Raw genomic sequence first — 21,817 nt, forward strand, 5'->3', positions numbered from 1 at the left:
ATGGATTTACCTTGGAGCAATGTCAGAATTTAGGAACAATCTAAATATACCTCTGCAATCACTCACAGCTCTCGATACCTGAATCTGTTAGGTCTCAGCCCGGGTGATGCCAACAACCTCTTCAGCAACAAGATGAGCGCACACTACGAATAAAGGCCCCGGGAGCCACCTGCGCTGCAGTACTTGGGCCCTGTTGGTTCTGATTATGGGGGCCCCTCCGTGAGGTTGGAGGTGCTCCTGGAGAAGCACCTGATCCCCACTAGACACACACAGGGGACCATCACCGCTCTTGTCTAGGACAGAGCAGGAAACTTAAAGAATGAAACAGAACGACGCACTTATTTTGGCCTTTCTTTCAATAGCTCAGAACAATAAGATAGGGAGCCTAGAGAAAGAAAAGGATGGACATCGGTCTCAGGGAGGGTGAATCAGGACACGGGAATGCAGGCAAAGGAAACTTGCCATGAGCTGGTTAAACCAAGAAAACCCCTCACTCGCTCGCATAAACAAACAGCTCCAAGGGTGGCCGGCACCAGGGGTCATGGAGTCACAACTACAGTAGCTCCCAGGCCCCCGGTGCCACCAGAGCGAGGGGACACAGGCCATGGGAAGATGACTCGGTCCTGAATCCCGGGATTCCAGAGGAGGAGAGGCACACCTCCTACAAAGGTGCATTGCCAGTGCTCTGGGCAGACAAAACAACAGAGGCCCAGCCAGAGGGCTCAGAGGAGACACGCATCGGGCGGGAATTCAGGAAAAATCTAAATATACCTCTGCAATCACTCACAGTTCTCCATACATGAATCTGTTAGGTCTTAGCCTGGGTGATGACATCAACCTCTTCAGCTGTGGAGTGGTAAACAATGACGACGGCCTTTGGCCTCTGAAGGGAAGGCAACCCAAGCATCCCTCGTACCCCACTAAGAAGGAAGGAAGAAGCCCTGGTGAGGAAAGGGGCTAGTCAAAGGCAGGGTTGGACGCTCTACTCTGGACCCCAGGCACTCCCGTCTTCCTTTATGCACAAACCTCTATTGGCATAGAGCTACCAGCCAGTATCAGCTCAGAGCTGCTGAGGGCATGTAGGAAACATGTTTCCTATGTCACAGGAGCAGCTAGCTTCTGCAGTGTGCAAGAACCCTGCCTTAAACCACTAGCATCCCTGGGGAAAGGCCCAGAGAAAGACCTTCATACCCCTGGACCCCAGGTTCTCCTTGGAAAGATAAAGTCGCCCGACCCACCCACTGTGAAATGAACAACGGGAGGAGCCAGTGAGAGAACACAGGGAAAGACCAAGGCCTGAGCTGAAAAGGCAAACACACAGGTAATGTTTATTTTACTCTTTGGGCTTATTTAGAAACTCCAAATAAAAGGAACCGTTAGTACTCTTGTAAGAAAAAAAATAAAAGTTGCTTCACTTTTTAAAGCATTCTTCAAAAAAAAAATCTAATCATTATATCAGAACAAAATTGATGGATACTGATTTCCACTTATCTACCAACTTTGGCACAGGACTTTTAGATGGCTCATTGTTCCTTTTCTATGTGCTTCTCTGAAAATTTCACAGGATTTGTTTGATCCTTTTTAATACTTTCAAAATATATTAATTTTGAAATCAATAAATACATTTTTTGGCATTTATAATAAATGCCCATAGTGATTTCACCACATCATGTAGCTTTTCTCATTGAAATTTTAATTGAAATCCTTGTAAATTTATAAGCAGCTGTGATTCTTATATATTCCAGAAAGATGCATATACCTTTATCAAGGCTCACCTACTGGTAACATCGGGCAAAACTGTAGTGCGATATCACAACTGGATCTTCACACTGATGCAATTTATCAATCTTGTTCAGCTTTCGCCAGTTTTACTTGCGCTGTGTGTGTGTTTAGCTCGATATAATTTCATCATGCGTGGGTTTGTGTCTCTACCAAATACACAGTCAAAAATATAAAGCCATCACCACAAGGATCCCTGGTTTATCCTTTTATAACCACTCCCTCCGCCTTCCTGCCACCTCTGGGCCCCCGACCGTCTCTAACCACTGGCAGCAACCACTCTACCCTTCATTTCTGAAACTCCGGCATTTCAAAAAGGTCACATGAATGGGACCTGCAGTACGTGACCTTTTGGGACTGGTTTCTCCCACTCAGCAAAATTCCCTGGAGATTCATCATGTATCATAGTGCCTTCCTACTTTATTGGAAAGTACTATCCTGTGGTATGGATGTACCAGTTTAACCAGATTCACCAATCAAGGACCTCTGGCCTGATTCCAGTGATTAGCAATTACAAAAGAGCGGCTACAAACTACCCAATTTATATGTCAGTTTATATTATATATATATATATATATATATATATAATTTATATATAACCCAATGTTAGATGTCAAGCATATCTTGATGAAGCTGGAAGAAAAAAAAAAAAAAGACTACAAAAACTATTTGGCAAAACTCACCTGGCCATTTGGAAACAGGTATACCTTTCTGTATGTGGCTGGCTATTTTCTTATGCTTGTAAAGTCAAGTCAATGGCTATAAAATTTATTTTACTTTAGTTAGAGCCTCCGCACTCAGTCACGATCATTCATATAAAACAATCTCATGTTTAAAAAAATCTGTGTGCCGATTTTTATATGACTGTAAGTTTTCATTTTCCTGTAATAAACGCCCAGGAGCAATTGCCGGGCTCTACAGGACCTGCATTCCAGAGTGACTGAACCACTTTACATTCCCACCAGGAATCACGAGTGATTTTGTTTCTCCATAGCCTCACCAGCATTTGGTGTTGCCACTGTTTTCCAGGTTAGCCATTCTGATAGGAACGCAGAGATACCCCATTGTTATTTAATTTGCATTTCCCTGATGGCTAATGATGTGGAACCTCATTTCATGCGGATATTTACCATCTGTGTATCCTCCTTGGTGAAACGACTCTTAGTGTCTTTTGTGTATTTTCTAATTGGCTTGCTTTTTCACTTTTGAGTTTTGAGAATTATTTACATGTTCCAGATACTTGTGCTTTATCAGATATGTATATTTTTATCTGACAGTTTGTGTCTGTAGTGTGTTTCTTTCCAATCTATAATGTGTTTCCTCATCTTAACACGGCCATTCCCGGACAAGTTTTTAATGTTGTGATGAGTCCAATTTATCAGGTTTCCCTTTTATGGATCATGCCTTTGTTGTCAAGTCTAAGTAGTCTTTATCTAGCCCTAGAGACTGAAGATCTCTCCTGTTTTTTCCTACTTAAGTCCATGATCCATTTTGAATGAACTTTTTATATAAGGCATGAGGCTTAGGTTGAGGTCCATTCTTTTGTCTATGGACGTCCAACTGCTCAGCACCATTTGTTGAGACGTCTGTCTTTCCTCCATGGAAGGAATGCTTTTGCACCTTTATCAAAAATCAGTTGAGCATATTTCTCTGCTTCTACGTCTGGGCTCTCTCTTCTGTTCCACTGAACGTGTCTGTCCTCTGCCAGTAGTGCACTGTCCTGACTGCTGCAGCCATGTGGTAAGCCTCAGCATAAGGTCAAGTGTTTCTTGCTGTTATTTGTTTTTGTCAAGATCATTTTAGCTCTTCTAGGGCCTGTGCCTTCCCTTAAAAACTTTAGAATAACCAAAATACGAAATGCCTGCCTCGCCGATCACTGCGCTGGGGTGGCTGCTGTGTGCCTGAGAGGAAAAGACGCTGGAACCCCAGGGGAATGGCTTGGTTGACCTACCAGATTATGAGCATATAGAAGATGAAATGCTTCCTCCTCTCCCACCTCCAGCCACTCCAGGGATCGAAGAGGGAACAGGAGGTCCTCTTCCTGTACCTCCAATGAGAACAGTTAAGGGGAACAGACCCAAGCTGGATGCTTAGAGGGTAATTTGAGAACGAGGGCTTCCAGCATTAAGGGACGTGTTTGATCACGTAAAATTCAAAGGTAAAGGTCATGAGGCTGAGGACTTGAAGACGCTAATCAGACACATGGAGCCCTGGGCACATAGGCTCTTCCTTAAACTGCAATTTGAGGATTTTACTGACAGAGTTGATACCTGGGAAATAAAAAGAAAGTTCAGACCTGTTTAAAACAAATTCGACTTGATCTCCCTATTCTACATGAAGATTTTATTAGCAATAATGATGAAGAAGGGGAAAATAATGGCCATGATGTCACTGCTACCGAATTAGAACCCTTTTTGACAAATTGATCTGGAAGTGAGAAGTTTGCTTCTGAGTCAAGTAGTGGAAGCCTAACAGAAGAATAACGTCAAAGAATTGAAAGAAATAAACAACTGGCCTTGGAAAGAGGGCAGGCACAGCTACTGAGCAATAGTCCCTACAAAATGACTTGTTAGAGGACACCCCCAGGGCACAGACAGCTGAAGAGATTAATCCAGGTGAGGACCAAGAGGAGGAGTCCTCAGATGGACTTCACATGCACATTCTAGATGGTCCACTGAATGATGCTGTTGACCACACTATAAATAAAGAAGAGGCACTAAAATCAGAGAAAACACAACTGGACCAATCCTTTAAAAATGCCCAGTAGTAACTTTATGCTTCATGCAGAAATGTCACTGAGGTTGGATAGGCCTCAACTAAGAGAAAATCTATATTTGCTATCCAAGTTTGAGATTTCTATATATTAAACTTTAACAGACTCCAGTCTAAAAAAAAAATTTTTTTTTAATAATCTTATCTATGCCTAAAAAAAATCTTGGTAGGATTTTCATAGGAATTTCTTTAACCTATGTATCAATTTTGGGGTGAATGGACATCTTTACCATGTTGAGTCTTCCAATCCATGAACAATATGTCTATTAATTTAGGTCTTCTTTGATTTCTTTCATCAGTATTTTGTAATATTCAGTAAACACACCCTATATATGACTTAGGTATATATCTAATTATTTCAGTTTCTTTGGAGTTGCTGTAACTGGTATTGTGTTTTTAGTTTTCACATATTCATTGTTAGTATACAGAAATGTGATCGATTTTTTTGTACTCATCTTCAGCTCACACTTATTGGTTCTTGGAGGTTTTTATTATTATTATTATTCCTTGGGGTTTTCTACTGAGACAATGATATCATCTAAAAATAGGCACAGTGGGAGTTGGGACATTCCTTTCCAATGCCTTTTGTTTCTTTTTCTTGCGTAGTGCAGTGGCTAGAGCTTCCAGTACCACACTGAGTGTCGACGGTGAGAGGGGTCTTCACTGATGCAGCCCTCAAGGCAAGGAGTTTCCCAGTCTAAACCACTTGGCATCTCTGGTTGAAGGAGAGTTGGGCCCACAGAGGTGAAGACACATCCCTGACTGCGTGTCGTGGTGGCTGCGCCCCAGCTGCCCAGGTGCTCCTGGGAAGGGGAGGAAAGCTTCAGACTCCCAGGGGCAAAGCAGCATCCCAGCCAGGCCACTCTCTTGCTAGTGGCCCCCCAGCTACCATGGCAACCCTCAATGGGAGACAGAAATCTTAGGCCTCCACTGTTAGTGTAGCCAGGGTGCTGGGTCCACTTAGAGTTGTCAGAGGGAGTCCTCTTATATCAAGGGAAGGACAAGTCTGGGTACCAGGGCTGCTTTCTGACCCTGAGTTGTAGGTAAGGAAAACCATACCTGGGATGCCTCCTTCTGTTAGATATGGGCGGGGGGCAGGGGGGCAGGGGACAGAAGATGCTCTGCCGCTTTGCAGTCCTTCCAATCCTGGGTTCCAGACCAACTTGCCTTCCCCTTACCACCTTTCCGAGTTCCTGTTACTTCCTGTGTATTTCCCAGGGTTTACTGTCAAACTTAGCAGGGAGGAGCAGGGAGAAACAACTCTATGCCATCTTATTCAGACCAGAAGTTGTAACAAATACTTTTATATATTGTTTTAAAGTTGGAGTGAGTGAAACCCTTCTTTCAATAGAATTCCAAATAAAATAATATATGCAGGTAATTCTCCCTCCAGGAGGTAGGGCTTAACCCCTGAAGTTCCCTGGAAGGTGGACCGGGTGTAGTTAGTGACCTGCTTCCAGAGAAAAGAGTAGGGAAGGGAGAAATAGTAACTTTACAGAGGAGAAGCCTGAAAAATACCACTTTTACCAAGTGAAGAAAGTCTGCAGTTTAGTTAACAGTCAGGTACCAATGCCAGTTTCTTAGTTTTGACAAATTTATGAGGATCATGTAAGATATTATCAATGCGTAAAACTGGGTGATGGATGAGCAAGAAAGAACATGTTATCTTTGCAGCCTTTCTGTAAATCTGAAAGTATTCCAACAGAAAATTTCATTTTAAAAAGTCAAATGAAATATAATCCTATTACTAAATATGAAACATATTTCCAACAAATATTTCTCTTCACACAGTTAGACATCTTTCACTCTAAGGCAGATAAGACATTGACATTAAAGGGCTTTTGTGCAAATACTGCTGTCCAGGGAGTGTTTCACTAAGTACGTGTTGTTCCACCGCAGAAAAGTGCCGATCTGGAAGTGAATAAAAGAGTGAACTATTTGCATCTGCCTTCCAGCGGGCAGTGAGCTGGAGGTCAGATCCCTGGGGCTGAGTCTCTGGCTGAGTGGAAGTTAAGGCCCATGGGAAGAGCCAGGGTCATTCAGTCCTCCCTGGGTGAGTTTCTCTGGGCCAAGGAAGATAAGATATGGGATGCTCTGAGGAATCCTGAATGCTTCTCCCAAAACGTCCAGATAAGGGAGCCAGGACTAAGCACGCTGCCCTGCTGGATAACGTGTGTCAACCTTCAGGGACTGTGTCACCTACACAAACAAGGCAGATGTCTGGGAGTTTGTGTCCAATGACCTGACAGTCATCAGCAAATGCAATGTGATCAGTTTTCATAATCTGCTGATGAGTCATAAGTAAATCCTCAGTGAAATGACTGTACCTAACACCCTAAAGCCTTACTAGTTTCAACCTGATTCCTGGTAACACCAGTGATGATAACTGTGGACCAGACACATCCCAGATAAAGTAAGCGTGGCTACAAGTCACAGAAGTGATATGGGAGGAAGGTGCCTAGTTTGGGTGGTACGCATGCAAGCAGAATGTTTGTGGGTGTGCACATGTGCACAAGGCTGGCAGATACACATCTGTGTGAATGCACCTGTGTGTGTGAAGACTTACAACAGGCGTATGGGTGCCACGGTCCAGCAGACAGGTGATGATTGCTGAGTATGTGTTTCTATTAAGAGTGGCTCATATGTGTCTTCTAGAGAGGAGGGGAGTGAGTGGGTAAGGGTGGAACATGCCAGTACCACACAGAACTCACACGGGCAATTCCATTGGTGACCATCAGGAATAGTAATGTCTGTTGGGAGGGTGCACACCTGACATGGGAGCCTATGCTTAAGGCTTCTCCTTTGATTGAGGTCCTGCATAAATGAAACTCTACTAACATTTCCCAAGGTCTGTCCTTAGACCCAGACAGAAGGGGGCCTTACTCCAGGCATTAGCAGGCTGGGCTCATCCCAGTGGGGCGGGGCCTCTGTGGGGCTTACGAGATGTGTGTGCCCATCCAAATCTCATGCTTCCCCTTTCTAGACCATGTCCCTGGGCCCTGCAACCAGAATGTCCTGTCAAAATGACCCGGGGCCAATTTCCAGGGCCTGTCAGGGCCTTTCCTCCAAACTTGTCCCCTCTAGGCTGACTGAGCTGCCAGTGAGACCATGCTAGACCCAAGGAGAGGCTATCGGGGAGCAGTTTGCAGTGAGGAGAGGAGTTTTTGATCAGAGTTCAGACAGGAGGTGTTGTCTGCAAGCCCCCAGGCAAGGTCCTTGGAGGAGGACGAAGGGAGCTCTCCCCATACCCCACACCCCAAGTCACTGTGGGGTCCTCTGTAGCAGGACAGAACATGTTACTGTTAACAGTGTGTTTGCTCGATTATAGCTTAATTATTTAGGGTACATGAGCTTCTAATTACATCTTCTGCAGGCCCCACACGTTACGCCCAGCCTAGGCACAGCTACGTGTATGTGCGAACTCCCCTGAACCTCCCTGAGCTTCACGAGGCCCCGTCTCCAGCCCTCGGGCCTCCCGTCAGTGGGGAGACGGACTCCCCAGGCATTGCTGACCAGGGTGGGGGTAGACGTGGTTTGCTCAGACAGCTCACACGGCGGCACACACCTTGCAGTCCCCAGAAAGTGACTCATTTAGCACATCAGTCCCAACCCGCTTCACACCCCCACACACACCAGGGAAACACCCACTAAGCGCAGTGACGTCAGTCAGGAAACTCCTAGGCCAGGGTGAGCACCAACAGGTAGTTTCAGCAGACTCTGCTCGGTCACTGGTAAACCACAGCATCCTCACAGCCCCAAACTGATGCCACTCAGATCTAATTAGTGTGGGCATGACAAGCAGCGCAGGGACGAGAAGCACGTCCTGGAAAACCGCTTCAGGCCTGCTCCAGCTCACAGCCGCGCCGCCCTCTATAATAGCTTCACCCAATTACCTTGCAAACCGTCTGCCTTTTGTAAATCAGTGATGCCAGTGAAATGAATTCTGCACCCGGAAAGGAAGGGCAAGCAAATGGCAATTGCATGGGAATCATTAATTGGCTTGAGCCTTCTAGGTTAAGTGAATTATCATTATTTCCTCAGTTTGGGGAGCATTGTGAGGAGATGAGGTCAAGTGGATAGCCAACCATGATTTCACCTTCCTCCTGGCATTTGCTCATTCAAGGAAGGGAACAAAGCCCTCGTGTGCCTTTCCGGGAGGCAGAGCTGAGGCTGTGGGGTCCCTGCCCTCACAGCACCCCATCTAGTCAGTCCTGGAAAGGCACATCACGCACAGAGGGCATGTGTAGGAAACACACCGCTCTATGAACTGCTTCCATTCCTGAAATGAAATCTAACTAGTTTGTTTAAAGGCCCCTGCCTCAACTGAGGCTGTGAGCAAAGGACACCCAATGGACATTTCACAAGAATGTTTGATTTTCACAAGTTCATAGGAAGGTGGGCTCAGCAAACACCAGCCTTAGTGAGCAAGCCATAAGTTGTTAAACAAACAATTAGCCTTTACTTCTGGAGAGTAAATGGAGAAAGTAAAGAATATTTGCTCTTATTCATAGAGTCAACAAGTTCACAAGTCCTAACATTCAGACTGCAGACAGAAGAACAGTCTGAGGCAGTGGTCCCCAAACTTCAGGGTCACCTGAAGCCCTTACTGAGACACAGACAGCTGGGCATTATTCCTGGAGTTTCTGCTTCAGGGGATCTGGGTGGAATTTGAGAACCTGTATTTCAAAGAAGTTCTCTGGTGATCAGATGCTGTTGGTCTGGACCACACTTTTAAGCCACTACTTAAGGAAAGGGTTTTCTTACTGTAAGGTTGAAGGCACTGGGGGGAGGGGTGAGCACATGGGACACTGATGACGCGCCAAAGTCCCCGGCTGCTGCCCCCTCCCAACCCAAAAAATGTGCCTTAGGCTAGCCAATCCTCACACCGCTGTAAATCTAAGCTCTGCCTCCCCCTACCTTCTTTAAAAAACTCGCTGCCTGCCCTGCTGAATGTGACTTCCCCAGCCTGTGATAGCCAGACAGGGGAATATCACCCAGAAATGGCGCTCAAATAAACTGCCTGGCCCTTTGTTGCCTCTCGTCGCCTGCTTATTTCGGCTAGAATTTATCTTACACTTACTACTTCCAATTTCCTATGGCAACTCAAATTTATTTAAAAGGTAGTACAGCCTCGTGGTTGAGATTGGACATTGGGGTCAGGTAGATCTAGGTTTAAAATGACATTCCATCACCTGCTAGCTGTGTGATCCTGGACAAATTATGTTCACCTCTTGAAAGCCAGTTTTCTTCTCTATAAGTTAAAAACAATACCTCTTAGGGCTATACAGAGGATCGTAATGAGACAATGTATGTAAATCCAACCTACTACATATTAAACTAATTAAGCTAGATAACTAATTGTTCTTACTCTTAATAATGCTAATAAAATGTTAACAAATTATTTTCCATACTTTGTCTCCAGAGAGACAAACATTATCTTTACTAAGAGTTTAAATTTGTACCTAAGCAGTCCTTGAAACTTACTACATGTTCCTTTAAGGCAAACAGGCTTCTAAAATCTTGTTCACAACATGAAATTATTTAGAAAACCCTACACTACACAAAAACTTTTGTAAATCAGTGCAAAACCTCCTATTATGTATAAAAGAAAATTCAAGACCAATTTTATTCATCAATGTCAATGCAAAAAAAAATTAGCATACAGAATCAAGAAGCACCATAAAAGAACATATCATGTTTAAATGGAATTTATACAAAGGAATGTAGAGTACTCAAAATGAGTAAATCCATCAAACTGCAATATAGTTCACCATATTAATAGATCTCAAGAGTAAAATCATATAACCATACCATAGACATTGAAAAAAGTATGGGCCAAAATTCAACCACCATTCTTAGAAACAGTAACAAAATCACTCAATCAAACAGGGAGAAATATAAACTTATTTGATATGATGAAATATATTTATCTCAACCCCAAAGCTAGGACCATGCTTAATGAAGCACCACTAGAATACAAGCCAATAAGAATGAAGCCCTAGATACAACCAAGGCCAGGGTGCCCACTATTTACCACTGTTATTTCACATCATAGGAGGGGCAACAGGGAAGGCCTGAAGAAGTATAAAAGTTGGAAAGGAGTAGATCAAACTAGGACTATTTAAAGACCACTTGATTTTATTTTGGGGAAATCCCGCCAGAGTCATCCCCCACCCCAAACAAAGACATCTAGAAACTACCACAAACCAAAAGACAAGTCAGCAAGTTAGCAAGATACAAAATTAACTTGCAGACATTCATAGCTTCCTCATATACAAACCTCTACCAATTAGGAAAGCTACTCTGAGGAAACAATTCCATTTATTATCACACACATGAAATAAAACACCAAGGAATTGATTGATTAAATATGCACAAACCTGTTAGAAAACTCTAAAATCCTTCTAAAGGACACAAGAAAACCTGCACAATTAGGAAGATATATAGCATCCCTGATAGGAAGACAAACTCATAGAGATGTCTACTTTTTCTTAACACAATTTGTAAATGTAATGCTGTCCTAATGAAAACATTGCTTTTAGTTTGGGAAGCACACAAGTTTATCCTTAAGTGTATTCAGAGAAATAACATATAAGGCTATGAAGAAAAGAAAAAAAGAAGTGAAAAAGCAGAGTAATGAAGAAGGGAGTTGAACATATTATAAAGCCTCAATATTAAAACAGTGTGGCACTGGTGATGGAATATGACTACAAAGAGAGACAAATGGATCAGAGCACAAAGTCCAGAAATCAATCAAAATGCAGACCCAGTGTAAAGGTGGGCATCTCTTATCAGGGGGGAAAAATGTATATTCAACTAGTGATGTAAGGACAACAGAATAGCAACTGAAAAAAGTTGCTTCTATGTCTTAAAGCATATGCAAAAATAAATCCCATGATTGGAGAACAAAATGGGAACATACTTCATTAACCTTGAAGTAGAAAAGGCCTTTTGAGTCATGCCAAAAAGTGGAGAAGCCACAAAAGCCGAAGTTAATTAATACAAAAACACGTAAAAATGAAACTTGTTTGGTAATATACCACAGGCAAAGTCAAAAGGCAAACACCACCACTGGAAGTCTCTTGTTTATATTCAAATTATAAGCAAAGGGCTAATCTCTCTACAAAGAGCTCCTAGAAATAAACAAGTAAAAAACCAAGGACCTAGTAGAAAAGTGGGCAAAGGATTTTAATAGACATATGTATTGGCAAGGCTGTTAGAAAAACAGTTATTCCCAAATACTTACCATCATTTGCGGGGTGGGGAATAATTTGACAAAAGTCATCAAAATTATAAATGCATATATCTTCTGATCCAGTAATTCCTGTTTTGGGAGTGCAGCATGCTGAAAAATGTGTCTGTGATGTGTGAAATAACATGGATGCAATGTTATAAATTGCAGCACTGCTTATGATAGCAAAATACTGGAAATAACCCAAATGTCCATCATTAGGGGATGGGTTAAATAAAGTATAGTACATTTCTACACTGGAATACCACCCAGGCCCAGAAGAAGAGAGGAAGGACAGTGATCTCTACACACAGATACAGAAGACCTCCAAGATACACTGATACTTGCAAAAAAAAACCAGTACAGAACAATGCCTATAATATGCTATCTTTAAATAAAGCAGAAAAAGAATACACATGCTAATAAATGCTTTAAAATATCTCTGGAAAGATATATAAGAACTAATAACAGTGGTTACTCGGTGAGAACACTGGGCACAAAGAGACTTTACTGTATCCTTTCCTATTTATTTTTATTTCTGAACCATCTGAAAGCATCCTCTACTTAAAAATGATATTAAAAAAATAAGAAATAAAAAGGGATGTGACCATCTTTTGCAGGATAATGTTTTAGAAATTGTTATCCAAATATACCCTGGGGGGTACCTCATCTCACAGCAGAGCCTGGGACTTCCCCTTGGCTCTCTTGAGCTTGGGCTCCCTTTTTCCCGACAGCTAGCACCTGGGGGAAAGCACGTTGTGGTCTTAGGATACCATGTAACTGGGAGCGATTTTAAATTTCTCAAAATTAAAATGAAGCTCCCCAAAATGTCAAAGGCAGGCAAATGTTTTATATTTTAAATTCAACACTACAGCCTTTCTATTCTCTCGTGTGTTCAGTCTCACTTTCCTAGGGCCAAAGACACCATCAAGAAGGTGATTTTCCAAAGTTGATAGGAAAAAATGGTTAGTACCTAAACATGGACTGTCGCATTCATACGTGGGTCCGACCAGGACAAACTGGATGGCAGCCTCTGAGATAAAGGAAGACTTAATCCTGAAGAAAACTTCTTATCTCCTCTCTGTGTTACCAAAAGCTAACCTGCATAAGGAATGCTTCTGTCCAAATCTACTATTCTATTTTTATAGGAATTCTGCCGGAATATGCCATCATTTTATGCACTGATGATGCTGCTGATTCAATTTTCTGCTTGCATAAATATCGCTAAGTTCCTTGTTATGAATGAACAGGACTGGCCTCAGGTATGAGCCCTCCAGTTCTAATCACTGCAGCCACCGGAACTAATGATTCTGTAATGGCTCGAAGCTGATAAACCAGCGGCCAGCCTCACCCACCACACTGCTCTGTGGGCTTGCATCACGGGCACTGGCAAGGAGAGGCAGACTCGATGGGCAACGGCAGGGATGAAAGGATTATCTAGTGGGATAAAGGCAATCGTGATGAAGCCATTTCTAATAAGATGGCAAAACATTCTTTCCAAACAGGGGCAGCGATCTCAGTAAACATTCCAGAGAAGGGAGTCGAAGCTTATGGTAGTATTGATGAAAGATGTGACTCTAATAAAAATGCAGTGAGTATAAAAAATGTCAGAGATGGTTTCATTTCATGTCTAATAAAGTAAGGCACATAAAAATAACATGTTGGCTGTAAAAAGACTATATTGCATTCCATACAGGTACACAAAAGCACAAAGTGAGGGAATTGGAGACTGCAAGCCGCACAGGGATCCACGGAAAATGGACCCCAAGTTCAGTGCATACACGCAGTTCAGAGTTGAGCTGGGGCCGGGACAGACCACACTGGGAAACGCACTGTCCTTCAGGTGCCTGTGAGCCTGGGAAGCTTCCCTATGGGATTTATAAATGAAGGACTTCTGGAAGAAAGACACATAACAGAATTTGGGGGCAAAAAAATTTTTTTTCAGGTGTTTGAAAGGAATCAGCATAAAAGAGAGCTGATTTCCAGGTGTCTTCTCAAAGCCATGGCACCAAAATAGAAAAAAAAAGATTTCTGACAGAACTGAAAAATGGGGTGAGCATTCTTAAGTTCAAAACCAGAAGAATTTCAAGTCTATGGGTCTTTGTTTTGGGGTGTCCTCTCAGAAAATGACTCCCACTTGGACCCTGGTGGTCAAGGTTTTGCTCCCCCCTCCATGGGAAGGCACTCACACCCAGAGGAAAGGGATCAGGGCTGCCGACCCTGCATTGATGACTGCGAATCACTCCACTGGGCGAGGCTCTGTGACTGCCGGCACCCGGGCAGCCTCGCCATCACCAAAGGCTCTCCCATGCCAGCACCCATCACCTAGGCAGTGCCCCCCAACATGAGAACTAAGTTCTTTCAAAGATCCTTGACAAATCATTTTTTAAATACTTATTTTACAACTTAGCAATGTCTAGAACAAAGTTTACCTGCATTGAATGAGAAAAAATAGCCCACAAAAATGGATAAAATTTTTTAAGATATGATTTCAAACTCTGAGTAATACAAAATAATACCCTATGAATTCAATTGAAAAGATAATCACTCTCTCTCTCACCCCACTAAAACCTGAAGAGATCTTAGTGAATATGACCAGGTATCCCTCTAGAGCCAGAAAAGAAACATTATTGGCACTAAGCTGCCAGGTGGGAGCTAACATAATTAATTGTAAACACATCGTGTTTCTTTAGGACTCTCCTTGATGCTAGTATTAAAAAAAAATCAATGATCTTTTCAACTTAATAGCCAACCTGAAAAGCAATTTTAGAAAAATAATTGGTTTTAGAAATGAATAAAAAAAAGCAACACACGGGTGTAAGCATATCTTTCCATTACTTTCTGGAGCTTTACAAGGCCATTCTCAAGACTCATAGCATTTATAGGAAATAATTATACTCCAAATGATTATTACACCAACTGTGGCTCTAATCAATAGTTAAGGACATACACAGAGGTGGGAATTAATTACACATTCAATATTGCTCCTTAAAAATGAAAGCAAAATTTTGGGTAATCGAAGCATCAAGAACTTGGGGGAGAAAGCTGGAGTCAGTCTGAAGGTGCCCGGGTACAGGGGGTTCATGTTCTGTGACATCAACCACCTGGGGCTTCTGGGGTCACCTGGCCCAACCTTGAAGTCTCTGAAGCAGGAGTTCTCTCTCAGTGGCATGTGTAAAAATGTCTTCTAAGGAGATTCAATGACCCCAAGATACCCTTCAAGAATGCATGACCAAGAAAAGAAAAGAAACAACTCTGAAAAAGCAAAGTGACTGTGGCTGGTGGGGAGTTGGTGGGGGGTGGGGGAGACTGCGAAGGATGAAGGGGCATTTATTTATCAGGTCAGAGAAGAAGCCCGGGGAAGGGCGAGCAGGGCAATAGAGGCTGAGCCTGGCGAGGCCAGGAACAAGGCTGACAGCAGGCAGCGCAGCATGGAAAGGACAGGCTGCCGTGAGGGAAGCTGAGGGTGCCAGTGGGTGCCAGGCCGTGGCCTGGCGTGTGGCCAGCCCAGTTCTCACACTGAGGCCCGGTGGGGGGCTCCTGGAGGCCCGCAGCCAGCAGCACACACACCTGGGTTAGACTGACCCTTGGTTCAGGTGTTCCAGCCACACAGACATTTTGGTTCAGCCCTGGTGAGGACCCAGCCAGCCTGTGGCTGAGGAATTCATACAAATCATGTATTTTTTTTTTTTTTTGCCATCTCCCTTTTGCTTAGTTATCCATAACAAACACTGCAGAAAACATAACAGAAATACCCCTTCTAGACCCCAGCTACTCAGCCCATCAACAGCATAGATGGTCACAAGGCACTTGAAAAAACAAACAAACAAAAAGAACATTTCTTTACTAGACAAAAGGCCTTGTCTTTAACTTTTATCTATTTTCGTACACATTACTTGGAGGCGAAAAATTAGCTACCAGGCAAAGTTCTACTACGTTAAAAATTAAATTTACTCTTTTGCATTTTCATTCAGAGGTAAGAACATATCAAAAAGTATAAGTTTTCTGAGCTCTTTTCACTCTTAAATACCTGTAGCATCTTAATCTGTGTATTCTACTACTTAGCTGCTGGTAAAGTCTGAAATTAGTCTCTATTTACAGGTAATTGTCTAATTCATTCATTAATTCAGTCAACATTTGCTGAGTGCCCTTCGGTGCTAGGGCTCCAGGCATAAATGACATAACTTGATGTCCTTGGAACTCACAGCCTAGTAGAAAAGCCTGTTTCCATAATCTGTGAAGCAGAAGGCAGAAGTAACACCTATTTCTATGGGCTCACTCATAACTGCTGATTAACTGGAGTATAGGATACTTACAAAATTTTGAGACAAGTAAAATAGATAGAAAACAGCATGCTTGCTAGTCAAGGATAGGAGTTTTAGAGTCAGCAGTGGGGTCAAGGTCCAACCCAAACATTTACTTGCACTGTGACTCTGGGCCTCTCTGAACCTCGTTTCCTCATCTGAACAGAGAGATGAATTCCAGCCTTCTAGGGTCATTATGTATTTTCAAGGAGATAATTTATATGAAGGGCTAAATACAAAGACTTGAACAGAGTCAGTACTCAAAAAAAGCAGGCATCGATTGAGATATGTAAGATATAACTCTTTACTTAGGATTTGAGAAAAATTCACAGAGATTAACTACAATTTTCACAAACCACTGTTGCTTATCCATCAGAGAATCACAGCCAGGCAGGCCCAAAGCACAGTCCATATGTTCTTAAAGAAAAGGCAACTGTTCTTTAAATAAACATCAAAGATCATTAATGAGATCTGGAGCCCAAACCTCACCATCAGCATGTACTAATTCTCTATTAACTCTTTTGAGGATGAAACAACCTACTTCCTAACCAAATAACAGGAGCCAGGAAGTAGTCTATTTTCTCACATGTAATGCCAGGTCTTTGTGGACATTCTTGGCTCAAATAACTTGTTTGAAATTTCATGTAAGAAAAACATTATGGGAAAGGAGGGGCGGAAGATGGCGGCGTGAGTAGAGCAGCGGAAATCTCCCAAAACCACATATATCTATGAAAATATAACAAAGACAACCCTTCCTAGAATAAAGACCAGAGGACACAGGACAATATCCAGACCACATCCGCACCTGAGAGAACCCAGCGCCTCGCGAAGGGGGTAAGATACAAGCCCCGGCCCCGCGGGAGCCAAGCGCCCCTCCCCCCAGCTCCCGGCGGGAGAAGAATAGGCAGAGCGGGAGGGAGACGGAGCCCAGGGCTGCCGAACACCCAGCCCCCGCCATCCGGGCCAGAGTGCAGGGCCCTCGATACTGGGAAAACAGGGCAGCAAGAACAGTGAGCAGGCACTGGAGGCTGGGCGACAGAGGACATAAGAAAAGCACGCGACCATTTTTTTTTGCTTTTTTGCTGTTTTGTTTTGGCGAGCGCTTTTTGGAAGTCTTAAAGGGATAGGGACCCCAATACTAGGGAAACAGGGCAGCAAGACCGGTGAGCAGAGGCCTGAGGCTGGCACCGGAGAATAAAGAAAAACAAGCGACCACCTTTTTTTTAAAAAAAAAAATTTTTTTCTTTTTTTTTAATTTAAAAAATTTTTTTTTCCTTTTTTTTTTTTTTTGGTGGGCGTTGTTTTGTTTTGGCGGGTGCTTTTTGGAAGTCTTAAAGGGGCAGGGCGGGTAACTTAATCCAGAGGTAGGGAATCCGGGATCTCTGGGCACCCTAACCCCTGGGCTGCAGGGAGCAGGGAGGCCCCTTACGGAGATAAATAGCCTCCCAGCCACTCCTGCTCCAACGCGACTCCACCATTTTGGAGTAGCTGCCCGAGCCAGGCCACGCCCACAGCAACAGCGGAGATTAACTCCATAGCAGCCGGGCAGGAAGCAGAAACCCTGTCTGCGCGCAGCTGCCCAGCACAAGCCACTAGAGGCCGCTGTTCTCCCAGGAGAGGAGGGCCACAAACCAACAAGAAGGGAAGTTCTTCCAGCCGTCACTCGTCCCAGCTCTGCATACTATTCCTATCACCATGAAAAGGCAAAGCTACAGGCAGACAAAGATCACAGACACAACACCAGAGAAGGAGACAGACCTAACCAGTCTCCCTGAAAAAGAATTCAAAATAAGAATCATAAACATGCTGACAGAGATGCAGAGAAATACGCAAGAGAAATGGGATGAAGTCCGGAGGGAGATCACAGATGCCAGAAAGGAGATCGCAGAAATGAAACAAACTCTGGAAGGGTTTATAAGCAGAATGGATAGAATGCAAGAGGCCATTGATGGAATTGAAATCAGAGAACAGGAACGCATAGAAGCTGACATAGAGAGAGACAAAAGGATCTCCAGGAATGAAACAATATTAAGAGAACTGTGTGACCAATCCAAAAGGAACAATATCCGTATTATAGGGGTCCCAGAAGAAGAAGAGAGAGGAAAAGAGATGGAAAGTATCTTAGAAGAAATAATTGCTGAAAACTTCCCCACACTGGGGGAGGAAGTAATCGAACAGACCACGGAAATACACAGAACCCCCAACAGAAAGGATCCAAGAAGGGCAACACCAAGACACATAATAATTAAAATGGCAAAGATCAAGGACAAGGAAAGAGTGTTAAAGGCAGCTAGAGAGAAAAAGGTCACCTATAAAGGGAAACCCATCAGGCTAACGTCAGATTTCTCAACAGAAACCCTACAGGCCAGAAGAGAATGGCATGATATATTTAATACAATGAAACAGAAGGGCCTTGAACCAAGCATACTGTATCCAGCACGACTATCATTCAAATATGACAGTGGGATTAAACAATTCCCAGACAAACAAAAGCTGAGTGAATTTGCTTTCCACAAACCACCTCTACAGAACATCTTACAGGGACTGCTCTAGATGGGAGCACTCCTAGAAAGAGCACAGCACAAAACACCCAACATATGAAGAATCGAGGAGGAGGAACAAGAAGGGAGAGAAGAAAAGAATCTCCAGACAGTGTATATAACAGCTCAATAAGTGAGCTAAGTTAGGCAGTAAGATACTAAAGAGGCTAACCTTGAACCTTTGGTAACCACGAATTTAAAGCCTGCAATGGCAATAAGTACATATCTTTCAATAGTCACCCTAAATGTTAATGGGTTGAATGCACCAATCAAAAGACACAGAGTAACAGAATGGATAAAAAAGCAAGACCCATCTATATGCTGCTTACAAGAAACTCACTTCAAACCCAAAGACATATACAGACTAAAAGTCAAGGGATGGAAAAACATATTTCAAGCAAACAACAGTGAGAAGAAAGCAGGGGTTGCAGTACTAATATCAGACAAAATAGACTTCAAAACAAAGAAAGCAACAAGAGATAAAGAAGGACACTACATAATGATAAAGGGCTCAGTCCAACAAGAGGATATAACCATTCTAAATATATATGCACCCAACACAGGAGCACCAGCATATGTGAAACAAATACTAACAGAACTAAAGGGGGATATAGACTGCAATGCATTCATTCTAGGAGACTTCAACACACCACTCACCCCAAAGGATAGATCCACTGGGCAGAAAATAAGTAAGGACATGGAAGCACTGAACAACACAGTAGAGCAGATGGACCTAATAGACATCTATAGAACTCTACATCCAAAAGCAACAGGATACACGTTCTTCTCAAGTGCACATGGAACATTCTCCAGAATACACCACATTCTAGGCCACAAAAAGAGCCTCAGAAAATTCCAAAAGATTGAAATCCTACCAACCAACTTATCAGACCACAAAGGCATAAAACTAGAAATAAACTGTACAAAGAAAGCAAAGAGGCTCACAAACACATGGAGGCTTAACAACACGCTCCTAAATAATCAATGGATCAATGACCAAATCAAAATGGAGATCCAGCAATATATGGAAACAAATGACAACAACAACACTAAGCCCCAACTTCTGTGGGACACAGCAAAAGCAGTCTTAAGAGGAAAGTATATAGCAATCCAAGCATATTTAAAAAAGGAAGAGCAATCCCAAATGAATGGTCTAATGTCACAATTATCGAAATTGGAAAAAGAAGAACAGATGAGGCCTAAGGTCAGCAGAAGGAGGGACATAATAAAGATCAGAGAAGAAATAAATAAAATTGAGAAGAATAAAACAATAGCAAAAATCAATGAAACCAAGAGCTGGTTCTTCGAGAAAATAAACAAAATAGATAAGCCTCTAGCCAGACTTATTAAGAAGAAAAGAGAGTCAACACAAATCAACAGTATCCGAAACGAGAAAGGAAAAATCACGACGGACCCCACGGAAATGCAAAGAATTATTGGAGAATACTATGAAAACCTATATGCTAACAAGCTGGGAAACCTAAGAGAAATGGACAACTTCCTAGAAAAATATAACCTTCCAAGATTGACCCAGGAAGAAACAGAAAATCTAAACAGACCAATTACCAGCAACAAAATTGAAGCGGTAATCAAAAAACTACCAAAGAACAAAACCCCTGGGCCAGATGGATTTACCTCGGAATTTTATCAGACATACAGGGAAGACATAATACCCATTCTCCTTAAAGTTTTCCAAAAAATAGAGGAGGAGGGGATACTCCCAAACTCATTCTATGAAGCTAACATCACCCTAATACCAAAACCAGGCAAAGACCCCACCAAAAAAGAAAACTACAGACCAATATCCCTGATGAAAGTAGATGCAAAAATACTCAACAAAATATTAGCAAACCGAATTCAAAAATACATCAAAAGGATCATACACCATGACCAAGTGGGATTCATTCCAGGGATGCAAGGATGGTACAACATTCGAAAGTCCATCAACATCATCCACCACATCAACAAAAAGAAAGACAAAAACCACATGATCATCTCAATAGATGCTGAAAAAGCATTTGACAAAGTTCAACATCCATTCATGTTAAAAACTCTCAGCAAAATGGGAATAGAGGGCAAGTACCTCAACATAATAAAGGCCATCTATGATAAACCCACAGCCAACATTATATTGAACAGCGAGAAGCTGAAAGCATTTCCTCTGAGATCGGGAACTAGACAGGGATGCCCACTCTCTCCACTGTTATTTAACATAGTACTGGAGGTCCTAGCCACGGCAATCAGACAAAATAAAGAAATACAAGGAATCCAGATTGGTAAAGAAGAAGTTAAACTGTCACTATTTGCAGATGACATGATACTGTACATAAAAAACCCTAAAGACTCCACCCCAAAACTACTAGAACTGATATCGGAATACAGCAAAGTTGCAGGATACAAAATCAACACACAGAAATCTGTGGCTTTCCTATATACTAACAATGAACCAACAGAAAGAGAAATCAGGAAAACAACTCCATTCACAATTGCATCCAAAAAAATAAAATACCTAGGAATAAACCTAACCAAAGAAGTGAAAGACTTATACTCTGAAAACTACAAGTCACTCTTAAGAGAAATTAAAGGGGACACTAACAGATGGAAACTCATCCCATGCTCGTGGCTAGGAAGAATTAATATCGTCAAAATGGCCATCCTGCCCAAAGCAATATACAGATTTGATGCAATCCCTATGAAACTACCAGCAACATTCTTCAATGAACTGGAACAAATAATTCAAAAATTCATATGGAAACACCAAAGACCCCGAATAGCGAAAGCAATCCTGAGAAAGAAGAATAAAGTAGGGGGGATCTCACTCCCCAACTTCAAGCTCTACTATAAAGCCATAGTAATCAAGACAATTTGGTACTGGCACAAGAGCAGAGCCACAGACCAATGGAACAGACTAGAGAATCCAGACATTAACCCAGACATATATGGTCAATTAATATTTGATAAAGGAGCCATGGACATACAATGGCGAAATGACAGTCTCTTCAACAGGTGGTGCTGGCAAAACTGGACAGCTACATGTAGGAGAATGAAACTGGACCATTGTCTAACCCCATATACAAAAGTAAACTCAAAATGGATCAAAGACCTGAATGTAAGCCATGAAACCATTAAACTCTTGGAAGAAAACATAGGCAAAAACCTCTTAGACATAAACATGAGTGACCGCTTCTTGA

General features: G+C 42.5%; 1 protein-coding gene and 1 pseudogene across 1 annotated transcript in view; one reads left to right on the forward strand and one right to left on the reverse strand.

Moving 5' to 3' along the window:
- Positions 1–4,588, forward strand: part of LOC118916898 (TIMELESS-interacting protein-like) — a 40,524-nt pseudogene extending 35,936 nt beyond the window's left edge.
- Positions 1–21,817, reverse strand: part of SPOCK1 (SPARC (osteonectin), cwcv and kazal like domains proteoglycan 1) — a 508,761-nt gene that overhangs the window by 228,243 nt on the left and 258,701 nt on the right. The gene's annotated exons all lie outside the window — the stretch shown is intronic.

This window comes from Manis pentadactyla, chromosome 13 (assembly GCF_030020395.1).
Source record: "Manis pentadactyla isolate mManPen7 chromosome 13, mManPen7.hap1, whole genome shotgun sequence".
NCBI classification, from domain to species: domain Eukaryota; kingdom Metazoa; phylum Chordata; class Mammalia; order Pholidota; family Manidae; genus Manis; species Manis pentadactyla.